Below are 10,509 nucleotides of genomic sequence, written 5' to 3' on the forward strand. Positions count from 1 at the left end.
TCTGGAAAAAAAATTGAGTGTGAGAATGACCAAAATAAATCAAATAAACAAGTTCTGATATTTTAAGATCAGAACTTAATTTAAATCAAAAATGAAATGGTCATCAGAACATAGATATATCAGGATTTATCTGTGCATTTAAATTACAAACATCTCAGAGACAAAAACTTGCAAAAAGTAGAAATTCCATTAATATATTAAGAGAATACATTCATGAAATTTAAATTACATCAGAGCATTACAAGATTGTCCTAAGCTTCTAAACCTAACATCAACAGCCTTAGTCCTAGCTCAAGAAGCAGGGCAAGGCCGACGATGAAGAAAAACAGGAAGAAGAAAATAATTTATTTCTTCTTCCTACTCTCTACAAAAAGAATAGCGATTCTGATGATTCGCTCTTGCTGGCGGAGAGCTTCCAGCCTTTCTTCCTCCAATCACTCCAGATGGCGATGGTAGTCCATGTAAAAGAACAGGAGGTGGGTGAGAACCTCCTGGGGAACCGAGTCCCAAATCTCATCAGGAATGACAGTCACGTGCCATTCTTGCTGCCATGCCTCACAGCTCAGCTCCATGTTGAAGGTCTCATAGTTCAAGAACATGTTGTAGTTGACCATGGTTTTGTTGGTATGAAGGAAAGGAGAGTGAGTATGTGAGAAAAGAATTGATGTATAGGCTGATGTGAAATGTTGGTTTATATAGGCAAGAGAATACCAGGAGACGCAAGGAAATTTAATGCTAACAGGTAGAAATAATTCTACCTCGTCTCTCTAGACTTGGAAGAAGAAAAACAGTCATTGGAAAGGTAAAACAGGGTTTAATGCGCACAAGAAATAAGTAAAAATTAATGTGCATGTACGTGTACCACTATCCCTAATTATATTGACTGTTAATATTCCGCCCAAACATATTCTGATTTAAAATGAGACTATTTTTAGATTTTATCCACAAATAAGTCAAGTAAAGGATCAGAATTTTAATATCAGAACTTAGACTTATATCAGAACTTAACAGTCATCAGAACATGATTTCTTAACTCGAAAAATGAATGCCTATCTTTGTAATTCTTCACACAAATTCTGATATAGATTTGTCAGAACTTATTCATTAGAACGTTCAACAGAACTTGTCCTCAAAATTTATGCAATCTGACACATAAACTGTTCATCTAAAATAACATAGATCGCCACAGTAATTTTCATCATTCATATGGAGTGTGTAGTGTGTACATAATGCTAAATATCAGACAAAGAGTAAAGTCTGATTCACTTCAGTACATCTTAGAAATAAGGCATAACTAAAACTTTACTAAAAATCTGTCACTATTCTGAAGACTACTATTGAATGAGTTCATGCTTGAGTCCACCTCAACTATTTTGTGCTAATTTTGTGCATCTTTTTAAATTCCAGTTTACAGTGGCTTCTCAGTGTAAGTGAGTCACGACTGCTTATCAGAATTTATGCTATTATCAGAGTATTTCTCCAGTAATCATAGAGTGTGAAAAGTCACCAAGAAAATATTTTGCTTTTCTGATGCATATTACTTAATACCAGCAATACACTTGGGTCGTCCCTTCCACATTTTTACTCTAGACCTCAAAGGAGTACCTGATTTTTATTTCTTTTTCTTTTCCATTTTTCTTTTGATAAGTGAGGTTTATCAGCAGTTAGTACATTCAGCAGATTTACTAACATCAGAACTTAACAGATGAGAAGCATTATTCTAGTTTTTGACTTAGTAATAAGATAGACAGAGTAAACTTAACTAAGCTCAATATCAGAATTTGCTTGTGTCAATGGATTTCCACATAAATAATTACTTCTAACATGGGATCTCTAGTATATTGAAGATTACTAGGTCAGCATCTAGCACAGGTATCCTCATAGGATTTAATAGTTACATAAACAGACATATCAATATTAGAGTTTAGAAAGTCACATCAGACAACAGTCAGTACTTAAGCAATTTTCAATTAAGCACAGAATACACAAAGAGAGTAATTTCTGTAAATACTGATCATAAAGTCTGATGCATCAGAACAAAACTAAGCAGATTTAGAGAAAGAAACTGAAACCATTCCAAGTTCATTTACCAATCTTGTAAAAGTAGCTTCACACAGTGGTTTTGTTAAGATATCTGCTAGTTGTTGATTTGTTGGAACAAAGTGCAATTCCACTGTACCTTCATCCACATGTTCCCTTATGAAGTGGTACCTGATGCTGATGTGCTTTGTCATTGAGTGTTGAACTGGATTACCTGTCATAGCAATGGCACTTTGATTATCACAGTAAATAGGGATTTTAAAATATGTTAACCCATAATCCAGTAACTGATTCTTCATCCAAAGAATCTGTGCACAACAGCTTCCTGCAGCAATGTACTCTGCTTCTGCAGTTGATGTGGAAATTGACTTTTATTTCTTGCTAAACCAAGAAACTAATCTGCCTCCAAGAAATTGGCAGCTTCCACTTGTGCTTTTCCTGTCAATTTTACAACCTGCAAAATCTGCATCTGAGTAACCTATTAGTTTAAAATCTGATTCTCTGGGATACCACAATCCCAGATCAGCTATTCCCTTAAGATACTTGAAAATTCTTTTCACAGCTGTTAAGTGAGGTTCTCTTAGATCTGCTTGAAATCTTGCACAAAGACAGGTAGCATACATGATATCAGGTCTACTAGCAGTTAGATAGAGTAGAGAGCCAATCATACCTCTATAATCAGTAATATCTACTGATTTACCAGTATCCTTGTCCAGTTTTGTTGCAGTGGTCATGGGAGTGGATGCACTTGAACAATCTTGCATTCTAAATTTCTTCAGCAAATTTCTGGTGTACTTAGTTTGACAAATAAAAGTGCCTTCTTCATTCTTCTTGACTTGAAGGCCCAGAAAATAGCTAAGTTCCCCCATCATACTCATTTGATACCTTGACTGCATCAGTTTGGCAAACTTCTTGCAAAGTCTGTCATTTATAGAACCAAAGATGATATCATCAACATATATTTGAACCAGAAGTAAGTCCTTTCCATGGTTGAGGTAGAACAGTGTTTTGTCTATAGTTCCTCTTTTAAATCCACTTTCCAGAAGAAACTGAGCTAAAGTCTCATACCATGCTCTTGGAGCTTGCTTAAGTCCATAAATTGCTTTATCAAGCCTGTAGACATAATCTGAATATTTGGAATCTACAAAGCCTGGAGGTTGTTCAACATATACTTCTTCCTCCAATTCTCCATTGAGAAAAGCACTTTTCACATCCATTTGAAAGACAGTAAACTTTTTGTGAGCAGCATAAGCCAAAAATATCCTTATGGCTTCCAATCTAGCAACTGGTGCAAATGTTTCATCATAATCAATTCCTTCCTGTTGAGAATATCCTTTTGCAACCAGCCTTGCCTTATTCCTTGTAATTATGCCATCACTATCAGTTTTGTTTCTGAATACCCACTATGTACCAACAACAGATCTGTTCTTTGGTCTTCGCACTAGGGTCCATACTTTATTTCTTTCAAATTCATTTAACTCTTCCTGCATTGCTTGCACCCAATCAGCATCTTGAAGAGCTTCTTCCACTTTCTTTGGTTCAGTCTGAGAAAGAAAAGAATTGTAAAGACATTCACTTGAAGTAGCTGTTCTAGTTCTGACACCTGCATCAGGATTTCCAATTATCAAATCAGGTGTATGTGATTTACTCCACTTCCTTGCAGATGGAAGATTTTCTCTAGAACTGGATGCTCCCCCATGATCCATGCTGTCTTCATTAACATTTTCTGATGCTCCCCCTGAAACTATGCTCTCTGAGTTGGATTCTTCAGAATTTAGATTTTCAGAACTATCAGAAATTGGCTTATCAGAACTTGACGAATCCGAACTTGAAGAGCCAGATGTATGTTCTGATGCTTGTTGAGATGTGGTTATATCTTGAGTATGCTCCCTTTGCATAGGTGCATCTTCCTTTGGCGTAGTCACCACAGTTTTAATAACATCAGAGTTTAATCCATCAGAGTTTGTAGTATCAGGATTTAGATTATCAGGATTTTCAGTATCAGAATTTGAGTCTTCATTTTCAAATCTCAGCTGATCATGATCAATAAAATCTTCAAGTCCGGTAATCTTCTTATCATCAAAAGAGACATTGATAGATTCCATGACCACTCTTGTTCTCAAGTTATAGACTCTAAAGGCTTTTGTGGAAAGTGGATATCCAACAAAGATTCCTTCATCAGTTTTTAGATCAAATTTGGATAGCTGTTCAGGATGAGTCTTAAGAACAAAGCACTTGCATCCAAATACATGAAAATACATCAGATTTGGCTTCTTTTTCTTCACCATCTCATATGGTGTCTTTCCTTGCTTGTTAATGAGTGTTGCATTCTAAGTAAAACAAGTAGTCTGCACAGCTTCAGCCCAGAAATAGGTTTGAAGCTTTGCTTCATCAAGCATTGTACGTGCAGCTTCAATAAGAGTTCTATTCTTTCTTTCAACAACTCCATTTTGCTGTGGAGTTCCAGGAGCAGAGAATTCCTGCTTGATTCCATGGTTTTTGCAGAACTCTTCCATTATCAAATTCTTGAACTCAGTACCATTATCACTCCTTATTATTTTCACAGAATCTTTGACCAATTTATCCAGTTGCCTGACATGATCAATCAAGATAGATGCAGTTTCACTTTTTGTGTGCAAGAAATACACCCATGTGTATCTGGTGAACTCATCCACTATGACCATAGCATATTTCTTCTTTGCAATAGACATGACATTTACTGGACCAAATAGATCAACATGTAGTAGGTGATAAGGCTCAAGAATTGATGATTCAGTCTTGCTCTTAAATGAAGATTTTCTTTGTTTGACCTTCTGACAAGAATCACAAAGGCCATTAGGAGTAAATACTGACTTTGGCAGTCCTCTCACAAGAATTTTTTGGACCAACTCATTTAAATTGTTGAAAATTAAATGAGAGAGATTCTTGTGCCAATTCCAGCTTTCTTCAATTGATGCTCTACTCATCCGACAGATTGCAGAACCATCAGTACTTGTTGAAAGCTTGGCTTCATAGATGTTACCATGCCTGTATCCTTTCAGAACAACTTTGCCTGTAGATTTACTTACAACTTCATAGTGTTCTTCAAAGAAATCTACATGATAGCCGCTGTCACAGATTTGACTGACACTCAGCAGATTATGTTTAAGTCCTGAGACCAGAGCTACTTCCTTAATGATGACATTCCCAAGATTGATATTGCCATATCCCAATGTTTTTCCAATGTTGCCATCTCCATAAGAAACACTTGGGCCAGCCTTCTCCATAAAGTCTGATAGCAGGGCTTTATTTCCAGTCATATGTCCTGAACATCCACTATCCAGAACTAGGATGTTTTTCCTGTTGCCCTGCAATCACAATGACCACTAATGATTAGTTTTAAGGACCCAGACATGCTTGGATCCTTTGGCCTTATTAAGTCTGTTAACATTTGCAGCGAATTAGCATCAGAGTTTATGTTAACAATTTTCTTATCAGAATTTACACTATCAGACTTTGAATCAGAACTTACACTTGAAGGAACAATGGTAACTTTCTTTAAAGAAGGTTTTATTTGATAATAATCATAGTACAAACTATGATATTCCTTACAAGTATAAATGGAATGCCATAAACTACCACAATGAAAATAAGGATTTTGTGGCTTATATCTAACATACTGACTCTTAACTCCTAACTTTAAAGGTAAGGAGTTTATGTTCTTATTCTTCCTGCAAAAAGAAGCCAGATGGTTAGAACTTCCACAGTTATGACACGTTTTCCTAGGAGCTTCAGGAACAGGCTTATAATCAATTCTTTTATTCACACCTTCCTTTTTTTCCTATTTTTCCTAGGTGATTTTACCTTGTTTGCATTCTTAACATCTTTCAGCTTATGCTTAAGCTGCTTCTTAGTCATTAAGCCTACGTTTACTTCAGTTGTCTTTTCCTGTTTTAGTTTGTCAGAAGTTAATTCCTTTTTAACTTCTAATTTCTCATTATCAGACTTTACAGCTACAAACTTAACAGGTTTTAACTTTGGCTTTTGTTTAACAACTACAAGCTTAATATCTAAAGTTCCTTTATCATTCTTATCCTCTCCATAACCTAAGCCCTCTTTCCAGTTTTCACTACTTAACAAATTCTGAGTTGTTCTGCCAGAGTTAGTCCAAGTCCTGATAATCTCTCTTTCCTTTTCTATCTCAGCTTTTAGAGATTCATTCATTTTAAGTACTTCATCCCTAACATAGAAATCATCATCTCAATCTTTCTGAGTTTGATGGAACATGACTAACTCTTTTTCTAAATAATCATTCCTCTTTTTGCAAGCAAGATTTTCAGAAGTTAATCTTTCACATGTTAAAGTTTGATCTCTATAACTAATGAACATGGTTTTAAGATATCTTCTCAACTCATTAATATCATCAGTATGAAAGGCATAAGTAGTTTAAGGTACCTTTAATTCAGCAGCTTCAGAACTTCTTTCAGCACTTGCCTTATCAGCATTTGCCATCAAGGCATAATTCTCCTCACTTTCAGAATCTGAGGTGTCTTTCCAACTTTTCTTCTTTGTGACGAGAGCCTTGCCTTTGTCACTCTTCACTTTCTTGCAATCAGGAGATATGTGGCCTTTCTCACCACAGTTGTAGCATTTGACATTTGTATAATCTCCTCTGTCAAACTTTCCTCCTCTGCCCTCAGATTTTCTGAAATTCTTCTTATCAGAACTTGTGCCTTTCCTGGAAAACATCTTTCCCTTCCTGAACTTCCTGTATGCAATCTTTGTGATTCCTTTCACCATAAGAGCACACAGCTTCATCATTTCTTCATCAGCATCTGTCTCAGGCAAGCTTTCAGATTCTGAGTCATCATCACTTTCAGAACTTGATGACTCAGTATCAGACTTTGTGAAGAGAGCTTTACCCTTGTCTTTCCTTGAGGTAGCTGTCTTGGGGGATTCTTCTTCAGCCTTAAGAGCAACTGTCCTTGACTTTCCTCCTTTCCTCTTGCTTCTTTGTTCCATCTCAAGTTCATGAGTCTTGAGCATTCCATAAATTTCATCAAGAGTTGTTTCATCAAGATTATAGTTGTCTCTTATTGTTGTTGCCTTCAAATCCCAGCATTCAGGAAGAGCTAACAGGAATTTAAGGTTTGAATCTTCAAGATCATACTCCTTATTAACCAGTGACAAATCATTCAAGAGTTTGACAAATCTATCATATAAATCAGTCAATGACTCATTAGCCTTTGAGTCAAAGTGTTCATACTCTTGAGTGAGTATTGTCTTCCTGTTCTTCTTAATCGTATATTTTCCCTGACATCTTGTTTCCAAGGCATCCCATATCTCCTTTGCAGTCTTGCAGTTTATTACCCTGTTTGACATTACATTATCAATAGCACTATGTAGTAAGTGTCGTACCTTAGCATCCTTAGCAACTGATGCGATATCTTCAGCAGTGTAATCACTCTTCTCTTTTGGTACAGACTTTGCTGCTTCACCTACAACTGCAACAGTGAGCTTGGTTGGTTTGTGAGGTCCTTCCTTGATTCTATCAAGATATTCTAGATCTGTAGCTTCCAGAAACATGGTCATCCTCACCTTCCATATGGCATATTCAGATGGTCTCAATATGGGAACTCTAATAGTCTCATATTGACTTTGAATTTGTGTCTTTGGAGGTTCTTCATCTTTGGTGGGCTTAGTTGGAGTTTCTGCTTCAGACATGATTGTGTTTGGATCTTAAACTGTTTGTGTGTTAACAGATAGGCTCTGATACCACTTGTTAGGTCACACACACACTGTAGAGGGGGGTGAATACAGTGTATAGCACAATCAAATCGAACTTTAATAACTCAAGTAACAGAAAACAAACTTTATTGAAACAATAAACTTTGTTACAGTATGGAACTGTTCTCTCTCAGTGATGAACAAATATCACGAGAGCTGCTAGGGTTACAATGAATAATCTTCTCGATTGTGATAACACTTATAGTGTAAACCCTATGTCTGTGTTTATATACTACACAGTTACAAGATAATCGCTAATTGATATGGAATATAATTCTGCTTCCTAAAATATAACAATCAGATATCTTTTCTTCCAAGTAATCTATTCTTCATAGAATTCCATCTTCATGCATATCTCTTCTTATGTTTGTCTCGATCTTCTTTCCTTTAACCAGCTGCCTTCCTTATCTGAACGTCCTTCAGTACTTAAGTTCTGATATCCATCTTCTGATGATTATCTCCTGATAATATAAGTACTGATATCCTTAAGTCCCGACTTCCAGTAAGTACTGATTTATCCTGTTTAAGTAAGATCTGAAAACTAAACAAAAATCACATTAGCCATGACATTATCAAATATATCTAACAGGCTTTATGATTAGATCTGCCTTTGGGGATTTGATGCAGGATGTTTGGCCTCTCTCCAGATAGTTCATGCTCATATCATTCACAGATATTTGCCTGACTTGAGAGTGATGAATGACTGATTTTTCTGGCTTCTGAGCTGGACCAAACTTCTTTTGAATATTCTCATCAATTTTCTCCCAATTGATTGGACTCAACTGCTTCTTCTCAGCTGCTCTCAAATTGGCTGCTGCTTCATTTATCAGATCAATGCTATCTTTAGCTGGTAGCTTTGTGAAAGTAATTGTTGGTACAATTGCTTTACTCACTTGAATGTTAAGCACTTTTTGCTCCCCCTCACTCCTAACTCTCTTTCTCCCCCTTTTTGTTATCAGCAGGTTGAGTAGAGGAGGTCTGTGCAGCCACCAGTTTCTGAAGCAAGTCTGTTTGTTGAGCTTGGTGTAGATGAATTGTTGTAAGAGAAGCTTCCATAGAAATCATTATTTTGTCCAAGAAATCCACCTTGGTTGCAAGATCTGAGTTTTTCCTGAGCTGTCTTTTGATGTCTGTCATTGTTTTCTCTGGAAGTCTAGCCTCCAACTTCTCATAAATGTCTTTATTAAGTTGATCAACTTCATTTTTGATGAGGGAGGCATTTTGACTTTGTTGGTAGCCTAAAATTTGTTGTAGTTGGAGAGAAGCAAGTTGTGCTTGCAGAATCTTCTTGGTGCTAACATTTGTGGTTCATTGAAGTGCAGACTGTGTTTGGCTGATTAGTTAGATGAGTGTGGTCTTTAAATGGTGATCACCATATTTATTGGAGAAGGCCCATGATGGAATGCCTGACCTTGAACTAGGGCTTGCTTCTCCCCCTAAGTCCAATAGCTCTTCATCACTTCCTTCATCCTCACCTCTAAAGAAATTTTCTGAACCACCAGTCTCATAATCAACATCACCAGCTTTAGAGGGCAAGGCTGTGATGGCATCCTTAGATCTCTGCATAGACTGTGTGGTGTGCACCAGATTGAGCATTCTTTCTTCATTGTCATTACTCTGTCCAGCTAGAAGTTGATATGCTAGAACAGGGTGAGTAAATGTCTCAGCATTAAGGGAGGTAGAATCTATAATAACTTGATTTTGCTGAGATAGTTTCTCCCTGTCTACATCCTGGACATTCATTAAATCACTTGCAATAACATCCACCCTTATATCACCAGTATCTGCGTTTCTCTCGTTATCTATCTTTTCTTGCATCAAGGTCTCACCTTGGCTCCCCACCCTCATACCCTCACCTTCACCATCTAAGGTGGGACTCCTCGCACTCACTTTTGTCAGTTTGGAAGAAATAGACTGCATTGGATCACTCTTTTCCTCTCCTTTTTCCTGGGAACAACCCAGACTCTCACTCAAATCACTACCTTCCCTCAATTCTAAAAGTGATTGTACAATTACTAAGTCATATGCACTTGTAACTATAGTTGAACTTTGAATTTGTGCAGAGACTCCCGATGGAAGAGTAATATCCATCGGGTTAGTAATTGGACTATCCGACGGATAACTGCTGTTAGGCACATCCGTCGGGATACAATCACTACTCGACGGATGAATAATATCCATCGAGTGTGTAGAAATGAATGAGTGTGGAGTGGAGACTATTGTAGACTCTGTGCAGATTGATCAAAATTTTGGCAAAGATGTTTCAACAGTCTCAGAAAGAAATGGCAAATGAGCCAACAAATCATCTAGAAGATGATGCTCACTTGCATGGATTTTTGGCTTCCCTAAAAGAGTTAAAGATGGAGAATTTGGTTGAGATGTATGAATCATATCAACATCCAAAAAGTGTGTGGGAGAGTTTGGTGTTTGAGGTGTGTCAATTTGTACAGATTTTGGCTGTGACTCCATATTTGTTGGAGCCACATCAATTTAACTTTGAGATGGTGCAGTGACTGGGTCTTTAGCTCCAGTTTGTACTGTGTGTGTACCCTGTGCATCCCCAAGGGTTTTAGTTTTCTTCTTTCTTGTATAAGTTTATGGTGAACTTGTGTCCCTACCCCTTTTGTTCTGTGCTCCTGGTTGAGAGCTTGTTTCAGTAGTTACATCATTTTGGGAGGATAAAACTAGGATTGAGCTTTTGTC

Source organism: Apium graveolens, chromosome 1 (genome assembly GCF_009905375.1).
Source record: "Apium graveolens cultivar Ventura chromosome 1, ASM990537v1, whole genome shotgun sequence".
NCBI lineage: Eukaryota > Viridiplantae > Streptophyta > Magnoliopsida > Apiales > Apiaceae > Apium > Apium graveolens.